The following is a 13838-nucleotide window of genomic DNA, read 5'->3' as shown; positions in this document are numbered from 1 at the left end:
GGGATTGGGATACTTTTGAACATTTCTTCAAGTTGAGTCTTGAAGGCGCCGTAATTAATGTCGTAGTTAGGAAATGTCCGATTTTTTGGACTTGTAAGGCGTAATTTAGCAGAAAAATCCACCTTGCCAGGCAGACTTACCTCGCAGCCGTCTATGTGCGATTTTCTAGCAGGAATCGTAGTGTTTGTTTTGCTGTTAAAAGACGGAACTAAAAACTCATAACAGAAAGAAAAAAACCTCAAAATCAAAACTTACGCTACAATTACTGCAGCTAACCTAAATTTAATCAAAACTTCTATTAGTCTATACATATATTTTGTACTTGGTAGGGAGGTTTATGATGTGTTTAGATGACAAATTAGCTCGTTGTTGGTACGAAAAAAGGTTTTAATCCAGGCTCAAAAACTACCGAACGGTTTAGTAGTATAATATTTGATTTTTGAGTGAATTTGGATAAATTGTGTGGAGTATATTCATCTTCAATGCAAAGGGCTCAAAGCTGTGGCCATTTTGGTTACAGAAATGACCAAATTATTTGTGTTGCGACTGATATGATTTAGAGATTGGCGGATATTGCGAAAAGTGTCATAGTCCGTTTGCTTGAATTGCGCTCGCCGAATTCGACGCGACCGTACATTTCAGCACTGTGTAGGTCGACATTATGCGCATTCACACTGCCTCGCGGGAAAATATTACTTTATGTTTCCCTTGGTTCATTATTATTTTGAACTGCCATACCACATAATGAATTAGTGGTGACTTTAATTTCAATCTGTTCAGTATCAGTTTTATGACATATATCAAATCTTTCAAGATCAGCAGCACTTGTAGTAAAATGATAAACTGCATACGAGACGATGTACATGTATGTTATGTAACTGGAACCATAGACTTTATTTGTCAAAGCCCTGATGAGTTCGGCCTAAAACGGCCTCCCTCCAAGGCTAGAGCTAGAAGTCGACTCAGATGCTCACAGCTCCGAGTCGATGGTCAAAAGCCAAGTCCTGAATCTCTGCGACGCTATGGTCGTTACAATAATTAAATTACAACACGTCACGTATATGAGATAAGCTTTTAAGATAACAATAGGTCATGCATAATTATGAGCGTCAGGGAGAAGAAAGAAAGGATACTAAACTTTAACTTGAATGACATCTCTAGACATACGATATTAGTGTACCTATTGTCTTGACATCCATGTGAGCCATATTCATTTCTCTAACTAGGTATTTGGCGACATGTATCAACAGTGTCATGTCTGAACCTAAACACAGTAATTACGAATTCATGACACATACGAAATCGACAAATGAAAACTTATGTTATAGAGTTGTCAGTCTTAAAATACCCTGACACCGTTTTCACCGTCATATTTTCATATACAGATAAGTGTTTCCGTATGACGATAAACACCTGCTCTTGTTTAAATATTTCGGTAGAAACTGAAACACCGACTTTCATTATCAACACTTATATTAACGGTATATAAAGTTTGATTTATCATGATATATTTCACTGATTTTATAGTGAATGGGAGTCCTCAAGGACAGGTAATCTTTAACTAGATGGGGGTGGGGGTGGGTTAATATTAATATTAATTATTATTATAACGCAAAATATTATCCCTGTTATAATCAAACTGTAAAATAACCCAGTATTAATGTTTGTCTGCTGCTAATAACATCGGACTTTACTTTACAATGTGGGTGTGGGTACTTGAATGGAGTCACAATGTATTATATCACCAAAGTTATGATGCATATTGTGAAATTTAACAACAAATATGGCCGTCATTCGGCTATATATTTGATTCAGTCACAAAACAAAGTGATGTGCATATGTCTCACACAATCTGATTAAAATCCGATGTAGATGTCGGCTAATCGTGCATTGCTATCTTACCATCGTTATTTAGCTTGAATTGACCTTCGTAGTACATGTTTACATTTAGAGGAGGCGATCAGGCTAAAAAATGTAAACATGTACTACGAAGGTCAATTCAAGCTAAATAACAATGGTAAGATAGCAATGCACGATTAGCCGACATCTACATCGGATTTTAATCAGATTGATGTCTCACACAGTATGTTGCCTTTATACCAGGTTTGGTTGAAATCGGTTTTTGTATGCCAGAGATATGAGGGTGAACGAACGAACTAACGCACGCACGCACACACACACAAGCACGCACACACACACACACACACACACACACACAAACAAACAAACAAACAAACAAACAAACAAACAAACAAGCAAGCAAACAAACAAACAAACAAACAAACAAACACAAGGACGGACGCACGGACTGAACCCAAAGCATGTCTCCTCCGGGCGGTGCCCCTTGGGACTATCGAATTGGGCTGTGCCTTAGACCTGTTTTATAGCACCTCGTTTATTATAGTGACGTTTGACCTACAAGTAGGTCCATAGCTAATATTAAAGCTAAGTAAGCCTGGAATGTAATCACTAAAGTAAATATCGTTATGTTCAGATAACTTTATTCACTGTGTAGAATCCTCAACAATACTTAATTTCACCCATCGTATCGTATATATATTAAATTAGTATAACGTGTATTCCTGACCTTGGGATCGAGTCCCCCCCTGCTGTATGTTGTCTAGAATGCAACTTTTGTAAATACAAATGCAAGTTATGGAAAGGTAAACGATCTTTCCGATTCGAACGGGGGTGGGAGTGGGAGGGGAGGGGCTCAATCCCAAGGAATACGCGTGAAGGTAAAGATAACGTTGACACGTTTATTGGTATCGATATCGATGAGTCAGTCAGTTGTAAAGTGTAACATTTCTAGTCGCGCCAGACGATAACATGTGGAAATGTTAATTAAATTTCTGTCGAGCCAGACGAGAAGATTTAGCAACATCAAAGAGATATTTTGTCTAGCCAGACAATAACTTTATCAATAATGTTAGATTATCGAGTCAGGCGACTTCTTGTTTCAGGGTTTATGATTTTCGTTGTATCTAATAAAATTAGTCACAGTAAAATGTGACCCTCCTCAATAGCATTTCTTAAATGTGGCCCTCTCTCGAGAACCGGTTTGTAAAATCTGACAACCATCTTCCACCTGCCCCCCTCCCACCACCACTTGTAATTGCTAATAATCGCTAAATTACTCTACCATCGTCAGTGTTACAGAATAAGGATAAAGATGGTAAAACCTGAATTATATTATATCATGCTACTATGCGCCATTCTGATTGGATAATAACTGTGGTAAAATCCCATTTTACCACGGCTGGCAGTGGTAAAATGGGCCCCTAAACTAGCATATGAATAGTACTCACAAAAAAGAAGCTAGTGTTCGTTCTTATACCAATAAGTTAACACTTCCTCAGAGTAAAGGTATGTCAGGTATCCTGTACAATAGTTTGGGTTACAGTAGTCCAAATAATTCCACTGATGACCTTGCGATCGAAAGTAACGATCGATCAGTGGCTTCAACATCACTGGCCATGGCTGGTATTGGTAAGGTACAAGTTCTCCCATGCAACGAGCCGTCTGAGCGTCCTGCTCTCGTTGAATCAAGCAACACCAATTTAACTTTTAACCATCAGTCAAGTGCGTCAGGATTATTTCAAAACTGTACATTTTCAGGTTCAGTCAATGTTCAATTTGTTAACCATTACATGTAAATTAAAGTAGACTGTGTAACGTCGCGTCTCTGATTTACTGTCTCGAGCTTTCTCCGATTCCACTGATTCAACGCCGCGACATCTATTTTTAGCAGTGTACAAGAGTATTGTTCTTATGTAAATATCCAAACAAAATTGTTACTTTCTTTGACCCCTTGCCCCGTTTTCTTCGTTGCTAGTTTTCAACGCGTTTTCGTTATGCATTATATGATGTAAATAAAGTAATTTATCAATGTAATGCAATGTAGTGTATGGTTTGTGTTCATGCAGTGTGTGTGTTTGGGCGACATGAACGTATCCACTCATCAAAATATGCTCGTTCCCGACGATCTATTACCGACGATCTTTTTCTGTACGTGCGAATTCGCCTTTTCAGGCATATAAATAACCACAGAATCACATTTAGAAGAAATAGACACATATTTTGATATAATATAATAGCAATAACTCCCTCCGAAGGCGGGTATACACTCGAATTTGGTACAATTCGCTCCATATAGCACTCGCCATTCGGCTCGTGCTATATGTCGCGAATTGTACCAAAATCTAGTGTACACCCGCCTTCGGCGGGGGTTATTGCTTAAACAGTGAAGTGCATTATCATTTATTCAGTATTTGTTTTTGTTATCTCTGTAGATGTTTCTTCACTTACTATACGACAGAATCAATAACAAAGGTTGTTACAATGGCCCTTCCTATGGAAAACGATGTAGACGACATGGCTATAGCTGATATCAAGTCTCGAATGGGGAAAACTGTAAGATTTCTGAGAGACAGGGACCTCGGCGAATGCGACCTTAAGGAAATCAACTATAAAATCATACACAATATGCAATTTCCCCTCAGTTACTGCAGGGAAGATGGACAACTCCGACAACAACTTTGTGACTATTTCGTTACCTTGGCTGCAGGTTTTGAATTGACAAAGCTATTGAAGTTCCTTCATGAAAGGAGGTCGTCCTCAAATACATATGTTTCGCATGGCATCAAAGTCATTTATACAGTTTGTCTGGAATATTCTGAGTGTAGTGATATGGTGTGTGACCAGTTTGGCCAATGCGGACTCTTGGACATGTTGTTGGAAGACTTATCAGGTCAACGTGTAGCAGATGATACAGAAACAGAGGTATAAATAGAACATTAATTTTAAACTAAACGACCCAAGTCAGATAAGTTTCGTTAGTTAACTTAACACATCAAATTTATAGCAAGTGACGTCGTCGTAAGTAGTGCCCATAACTTTTGTTTGTCTTCTTATCTCTCTGATTCCCATTGATACATTTCTGTTGCTATCTTTTCTCAGTTTTTGTTTTGTTTTCCATTTTTCCATTGCAGATAAGACGTGCTGCCATGAGAGTTCTCTACAGCTGTGCCAAGTCACCCGGAAATAAGGACATATATCGTAATTCTGGGACGATAGACAAGATGTCATCTTTAATAGGAGACAGAGATATCTCCTTGGCATTATTAGCGTTGCTTACATTATCGTACAACGTTGATGAACGCCAGACTTGCCTTCTTGAAGCAAACAGGGAATTAATTGAGCGCATCCTCTGTACCCTGCAGGATTCACTCAGTCGTTCAGACCTGAAGGGCTATTTAGATGGCTATGGTTTATTTTCAGCTTTAGAACTTGTTAGAGGACTTGGCAACATAGCTCTAAATGATGCTAACAAAGTCATGATTGTTAACCAAGGAGGCGTAAACCTTTTAGTTGACTTGATGGGAAAAGACCTACCAATCGCACAAGAGTGTGCGGCAAATACTATCGGGATCCTTAATCAACTTGAATGCAACAAGAAGAAAATAGCTGCTGTATCTGGCTGCCGCCGAATACTGTCTGCTCTACGTAAAAGTGAAAACAAACGTGAAAGCTCTCCGTCTGATAAACAGACATCAAAGCTGGGTGACACACAGCTTAAATCGCAAGGTAAGCTATCGAGTCTTCATGATGTAACTAAGACCTTATTATGTAGAGTCTGTGATTGTATGTTTCCTTGAACTCTGTTAGGTTATCAATATTCGTTACCACAGCTTGATTAATCTTACCAACATACAACCTCCTTGAGAATCGACGTCAATGGTTTGTTAAAATCATGTTTATTAAAAACACATGTTGTTCCTTATGTTATGGCCCGTATTTGGTGTTATTCTAGCCCAATTCTTAATCTGAAACTCGATAGGTGAGCACACTGATTCCTACAAACAAAAAAGAACAAAAAACTCCAAAACAAAACAAAATGTGAAAACACTTAAAGGCAGAATATTTGAGAAAAATAATTCAAGTACTTATGAAGGTTAATTACAGTCATTTGATTATGTTATTTTATTAGTTGAAAAGACTCCGAGAAAAGGCGTCCATTCAAAGAAAAGGGAACGAAGTGCATCCAGCGTCGATGTCATGCACCGAATGAAGCAAACCATAGAGTTTCTGAAGAGAGATGGCCACGTTGACACTGACACAGCTATGGCTAAAATTGAGGAGGATATAAAACGCCCGTTCAAGGACACTGATGATGAACAATTACTTCAACAATACGCTGATCATCTGTCAGATTTGAATGGCGGCTATCAATTGACCAAGCTACTGAGGCGTATACAGGAAATAGGAGACCGAGAGCCAACTCGTTCATCGGCTACCTTGTTGTGTGATATACATTTTGTATGTTCGAGGTATTCCAAGTACAGTCCTAAATTATGTAACCAATTTGGTCAGTCTGGACTGTTAGAGTTTGTGCTTCAAAATCTGGACCAATCAAAACAAGGAAAAAGTCTAAACAAGGTATCGTATATTTAGAAGGAGACGGGACACCTTCGTATTAAAATATGCGTCAAAAGCAGTCTAGTCACAGAAATGACATTAAATATCAATACTCTTACTATCTACTATCACATGGTGTTGTGTAGAAGGACCTAGGCTTGACTTTCTAAGTTACTGTGACTAATGATTCAGAGTTATCGCTCGGGCATCTGTTACATAAATATGGCAATGAACTCATATATTATTGATTTGAACTTCTTACTGAAACATCTATATGAAAGTGCAGGCATATATGACTGAATCCATATTTCGAAAATTGTGCAAATTATATTCATACGTATGCATACAGTAATTTCAAAATTATATTCGTCGAATTTACAAAACAACAACATCTAATAATTCTTATTTTAAAGACTGAAGATCGTAAACAATCAAGGTTTGTTTTTATTGAAAGTTTTCTCTTGCCACCTGTACGCACTTTCCTATTTTCACTGACTAGTATTGACGGACTAGTATTGTCTGCCTGAGTGAGAGAGTGAGCGAGCGAGCGAGCCAGCCAGCCCCCCCTCTCTCTCTCTCTCTCTCTCTCTCTCTCTCTCTCTCTCTCTCTCTCTCTCTCTCTCTCTCTCTCTCTCTCTCTCTCTCTCTCTCTCTCTCTCTCTCTCTCTCTCTCTCTCTCTCTCTCTCTCTCTCCATTATTTCATCTATTTTCGTTTCTCTTTGATTGAATCGCAGAAGAAACGGGAACTTATTGAATTGATTTTTGATATACTGCGGAATTGTGCCAAATCACCTGAAAACAAACATATCTACCACCGTGACGATATTAGAGCGATTGAACGGATCTCCTATTATCTTACTGTTGACGATACGGACTTGGCCTTGAAAGCGATGTTGTTATTATCTGACATCGCTCATGAGCATAAAAACAGTCAACCGATAGTCGATAAGACTCTCATCAAGTACACACTGCGTATTCTAAAAATCGCAATTCATGGTCCAAACTTAAAAGCTCATTCACGTGAGAAGGATTGTACGTTGTCGGCATTAGAACTTGTAACGGGACTCTTTAGAATTGCACAAAATGACGAGAATAAAGAAACCATCATCAAGCAGAAAGCCATTCCACTTCTTGTGGAATTGATGGGAAAAACTCTACCAACCGGACAAGGGTGTATTCGACAGGTTGCAGAGAAGATCTTGAGGTTGTTGGAAGAGCTTGACATTGGTAAGGAATCGCCGGATTTAAGCTCGGGAACGAGCAGAATTTACATACATACATACATACATACATACATACATACATACATACATACATACATACATACATATACATACATACATGCGTATGCATACATACATACATACATACATACATACATACATACATACATACATACATACATACATATACATACATACATACATACATACATGCCATCTACAGCACCAAGATATCTTTAAGACATATTGCCATATAAACTATTCTATGAAAATCACAATTACACAGTTTATCAATATGAGGAGTATTTCTACATATGAGTAATTGATTCTTTTGAAGGAAAATAATCATCGGGATGATAGACTACATTACTGATAACTGAATCTACTACTAATTTCTTTTTCGATGTAGGTAGTTTTGAGATGCTCTCTTTTGACGAACTAAGGTGTCCGTACAGTAACCTCTGCAGAAGATTCAAGAAATCTGTGAATATTCCTGGTAGGTTTACATTATTGTCTGAGCTCTTTTAGTCTGATAATTGAATATTTAATAAAACTTTTCGGACGATTAATTCCACGCAAAATGTTTTCCTTTTTTCTTTTTAGACAATTTCTTTTACAAGAAGTTTGATATGTGTTACTGTAGGTCTTGTCATGAAGGTCGAGGCGACATGCTTTCCTATACTCGTGGAGAGCCTGCTAAAGTCTATGGTGTACCAACCGGTTGGTATCGATTTGGTTTAAAGTGAGTACAAAACATGTATATCACGCTAACATGTATCAGTTATTTATTTACCAAGGTTAGAAATAAAAAGATGAATCTCGTTAAAAGTTGAAAATTGCCCTCTTATTTATAGAGACAAACAACGACAAACAATTGAACAAATATAATTATTACAAAGAATACAGTCAATTAAATGCACAAACAGATTCCTTATATGTAATCAGTAAACCACATGAACTAAGGATACGGTACAGTGTTTTTTTTGCCTCACTTGTGCCAATATGTCCAGGGGTAAAAGAGAACTGTTGGTACGAGTACGATTGACACACACACCTTGATAATGTGAGATGTGTGTTCATAGTTCCTGTATTATAGTATCAATGCTGTTGATATATCTTCACTTTTACCACAGGACACCTCCCAGAGCTGATTCTTTAGATATATTCAGGACGTGGCATGTTGCATACCACGGAACGACAATAGATGCCATCAAACCAATTTTGGAAACTGGAGATTTACTCATGCCAGGTTTGTTCTTTCCCGGAAATTATCAAAAGTTAAACATGATATCAGTGTAACTCGAAAAAACAAGTCGGACCAGACGACCAAATTAGGCGGCCGAAAGGGACGCTAATTTGAATTGCAAATACTACCTAAATTGTCACGTGATAGAGCTGAAAAGCATAGCACTAGTATGTACATATCCTAGCTATAGTGCGAGGGTGTAGCTACATCCTAGTTCTAGGAAGAGTAACACAACTATGTACCTCCAGCAGCTGTACATGGGTGTATTTTTGTACTGGGTGTATTTTTCCACAATCTCATACATGGCTGTGAATAGTACGCCTGTTACATGGATGTGTATATCACCTTCGTGCCAGGACTGTTCTGCACATCCCTGTACCATAGTTGTGCTCATCACATCTAGTACTTATCCATGTACCAGCGATGTTGAAATTATACCCTGTAGCAGTCATTTTGTTCATACCAAATCAGCATTGTTCACACAGATAGTACATGACTGGGAAATAACCCTGTTACAGCAGTGGTTACATAGCTGGTATCCGGCTGTGGGGAATACACATCTTCGAGCAATATGCTAATATATGGCTGTGGTAAAAAGCTCTTGTATCTTGATGTTTTAGACACATATGCTGCATTGCTATTTCTCACATCCCTGTTACACGAATGTTGGCATACCAGTTACACATCTTTCAGGTATGCTACACCAGTTACAGTCTTATAAGCCCAGTGGGCTGGATGTGGCAACTCTTTAATTTATACGTTACATGTATTTGTATTGAACGAAATGTTCACTTGGTAAGCCCACATAGGACATGTAAATAAAACAAACAGACAGACAAACAAACAAACAAACAAACGAACAAACACACAAACAAACAAACAAGTGAACACAAAAATAACAACAACAACTTCTACTACTACTACTACTACTACTACTACTACTACTACTACTACTACTACTACTACTACTACTACAGGCATATTTTACACATACATGGTAAAGCCACTGGGGTTCCATAGGACTGTAGCAGCTATGTGCTCACCACTGTCTTAGGAATGTGACTAAACAGAGGTATGAGAGTTTCCCTGTGTATTTCTATGTCTCCTCAATTCCTTCTGTGTTCGACTAGTAGATTTCGGGTGCCATCCCAAGCTGCCAGCGAGTACAGTTCTTCCATATTAGAAATTCCCCACAGATAACCTCCCTGCCAACTTATACAATTGATATATTTTCCTCGTTGGATATATATGCTACAACCATTTCAGCAATACACTATCTATAATTATCAACAGAACAAACAAACAACGACAATGAAGTAAAATATGTAATGTTCTTAGGTTATGTCTTAATAGGGTTGAGTGTTTTTTAATAACCCGCAACATTATTAACGACATTACTCTCCCCCCTCCTTTACAGGAGATGTTGTCATGGGTGGACATAAATTAGCTGAACGACCAGGACATTTCGATGAAGCCAACGCACCAGAAGGTTTTGACACTAAACAGATATTCCTCTCCCCAAGTATCAGATACTCTGGATGTGATGTTTACGCAAAATCCACTGAGTAAGTAAAATCAATATATTATTAGATGAGTGCCATGTTTAGTGGAAAACTTTACATCATCACGAGCTCTTACATTAGCCCAGCCTGGTTACGTCATTGGATATATATGTGACAACACAAGAGGTCGTACTACAACCATCAGAATTCGTAGACATATTGCCATGGTCAGATTTTGGAACCGTCTTAGCGATATCCAATTGGACGAGAACAGACTAACTAAGATAATATTTCTTTGGGACTTATCACTTAATTACTGTAATTAGTCTTCGGAAATTTGTAAACGTCTTAATGAGTTGACTTTAAAGGCATATTTTTTTTTCCTCTTGATTTATCCTTAGTTGAACAATATTTACGTCATCAATATCAATTAGTTTGGGTCAAAATTATCAACGAAAAACTTAAGTCTCGTACATGTTATTTTCATCACTAAACCATATTACGTTTCTATGAGTCTTTCACGAAGTCAGCGATCTTTTATGGCAAAGTTTCGATCAGGGGTTTTACCACTACGTTTGGAAACTGGGCGATATAGAAACGAACCAGTGGGCGATAGACTTTGTGTATTGTGTGACCAAAATGCTATAGAAAACGAGATTCACTTTATATTACATTGCAGTCTTTATGATGACATACGTAATACTTATATTAACACAGAAAATAACACTGAATACATCACACTGTCAGACAATGAGAAATTAAAGTACTTGGTGACAAATCAGGTAAGGAACACAGCAAAATTCATTGGAGCAGCCTTTTAAAGACGGAATGAAACTTTGTATCAGAGTTAATTTATTTGTTCTCACAATGAATGTACAATTACTTGTTTTCACTGTAACCTCTCTATATTATCAATTTATCTTTTTTGTTTGTTAAAAGTGACTTATAACCCCGATGGGTTGGGAGATATTTTATTACCTCATGACATTATGATAAAATTACTAACTAACTAACTAACTAACTAACTAACTAACTAACTAACTAACTAACTGACTGACTGACTGACTGACTTACTTACTTGTCACCAGCTTGCTATGGTGGGAATACAAACTGATTATAACATAATCCCCCACCAAAAGCCACAATGAAAATAAAGTTTGGATGAAGTTATACAAAATTACATGTAAATTGCCACTTTTCATTTGTTGCGTACACCTGTTAATTTACACGATGGCTTCATTTGAATACTCAAACAATCCGATGCATAGTCTAGAGTAATCACTCCTCATTGCGGCCAATCAGAATGGGGATATTATCAAATGGCACTATTTAGTTCATATAGGCTTATACAACAAGTTGGAAGTAGAAGAAAAGCTAGGAGTCACAGAACCAGCGACGTGGCCAGACTAACGCTAGATTGTGTTGATTATACTCGTACATGCTGGACAATTGATGACATTTTCAGAGATATGAACCCGGACGATTTCAAAACTTTTTTGAATTTATTTTCTGTCTAGTTGTGTTTTGCCTTGTATGCACATATATAAAATACAAATATACATCAAAATCAACATATAATTATACTTATTTATCTTGAGATACCTCATTTTAAGGTTACTATTTTACTAATTCTAGTCGGCTTTTGTTTTGAACACATTTCTTGTCATAGTTTCAAAGACAACGTCACCCACGCATCTTACCAGGCGAGAGTGGTCTTCCAGGTTCGTATCAATCCAGCGAGCTACAATGTTGGACAACAAACTATCGGCGCGCAGTCGGAGATTGATCCAATATTCAGCAACCAGGAAATTGAGTGGTTCACCAAGGAACGTGGCTGTGTTGTCTTGTATGGATTGTTGGTCAAGCTGGAGGAAAAGATGACACGCCGTGCTACAGTTAGATAGTAAAAGAGAAACTGTCTTAGCAACAGTGTTTTAATTAACTGTAGTTTTAGAATTACGTGTTATCATTCTACAAAATTATCAACCAAACGACGAGCAGTGATTTATTAACTCAGTTTCTGTCTTTGTTGACTCGGTAATACTAAATTAATAATATAAGTATCACACCAAGGTGTGAATATGTACGTGTGGACATCACTAGTAATGATGACAAGAGTTAATGTGTTCTGATACTTGTTCTTTGAATACTTCGGTAGATGTAGAGCAGACAATGTCACTGGTGAGATTATCCCAGTCATTTACGGTGCGGGGATAATATGAATATTTGTATGTATTTGTGTTTGCTGGTATTCCATGGAACATGTGTGAATGAGATTGTCTGATTGATTTTGTTGTACATTTGAAGTATTGTTCTGTTGGTAATTTAACTTTTTCATTTAAATAGTGCTTTATATGCCATGGTTAGCCTCAGCTGGCGTACTTTCGCGTGTTTTCTAAGGGTTACCATTGAAGCTCCCTTAGCATGGCTGAAACACTGTCTGTTTTGGGTGTAACATTGCAGAAAAAAGCGGGCAGCCCGTCTTTGAGTGAAAATAACAAAGTGTAGTATATAGTAGTAATTTCCACGGTTTTCCTAATAGAGGGTAAAGCTAGTTGTAAATAGATAATCTTTAGAATAAAATTATTGTCATGTCTTTACATATTAATTCCCGCGCCATATAGCGTGTATAAACACCTACGCATATTCCAATTAATATTACATAAGGGTAAAACTTTAGACACATTCAATCAACAAAAAAAACAGCTGTTACTGTTACGTGTTTGTCATTCAATAACGTCAAAACATAGAAACCCAATGTCTATTGCTGACTACCTTACTTTCAGTTCCATGAAATAAAATGGTAGTTCTTTCCAGGTCATTGAGGTAAAACATAAAGAGCTTACATGTATAATATGAAATAAACATGCATTCAATAACACATGTCAAAAATCAAATCCCGATATCACTCCTTATGAATTGTTGGGAGAACACTTGAAGTTGAGGAAAAACACTTTATTACTATATTTTATCTTGTTACAATACTACTTTGTATCCAGGGTGTTGGTCGTATTATAGTTATTTGTGACAATTTTAATTTTGTTAAATGGAAGACTGGGAATTTTTACCTCCCGTAAGGGAGTGTAATGTTATACTTCTGTCTGTCTGTCTGTCTGTCTGTCTGTCTGTCTGTCTGTCTGTCTGTCTGTCAATCTGTCTGTCTCTGTGTGTGTGGCTGTGTATGTATGTATGTATGTATGTATGTATGTATGTATGTATGTATGTATGTATGTATGTATGTATGTATGTATGTATGTATGGAAAAAGGAATGAGTGAGACTCCGAATAATAGATGCAATCCGACGTTTCGAATAAAAAAAATTTTGTAAGGTATTCAAGGCAAGATATAGTTGGTAAATGCCTGACTATATCTGAATGTAAAGGAATGGAATGACAACCGTGCGAGATTGACGGTTATATGTGTAAAAAGTTCTTAAATTCTCACACAC

The 13838-nt window shown here is 37.3% G+C and overlaps 1 long non-coding RNA gene across 1 annotated transcript in view; it reads right to left on the bottom strand.

Moving 5' to 3' along the window:
- Window positions 1-12255: 12255 nt before the first annotated feature.
- LOC144438671 (uncharacterized) overlaps window positions 12256-13838 on the bottom strand; it is a 38143-nt gene continuing 36560 nt past the window's right edge. Inside the window, exon 3 of the long non-coding RNA XR_013481082.1 lies at window positions 12256-12279. This is a non-coding gene — a long non-coding RNA (uncharacterized LOC144438671). The remainder of the gene's footprint in view (window positions 12280-13838) is intronic.

The sequence above is a fragment of the Glandiceps talaboti genome, chromosome 8 (genome assembly GCF_964340395.1).
Source record: "Glandiceps talaboti chromosome 8, keGlaTala1.1, whole genome shotgun sequence".
Taxonomy (NCBI): Eukaryota; Metazoa; Hemichordata; class Enteropneusta; family Spengelidae; genus Glandiceps; species Glandiceps talaboti.
This window is presented reverse-complemented; position numbering and strand designations above follow the sequence as displayed.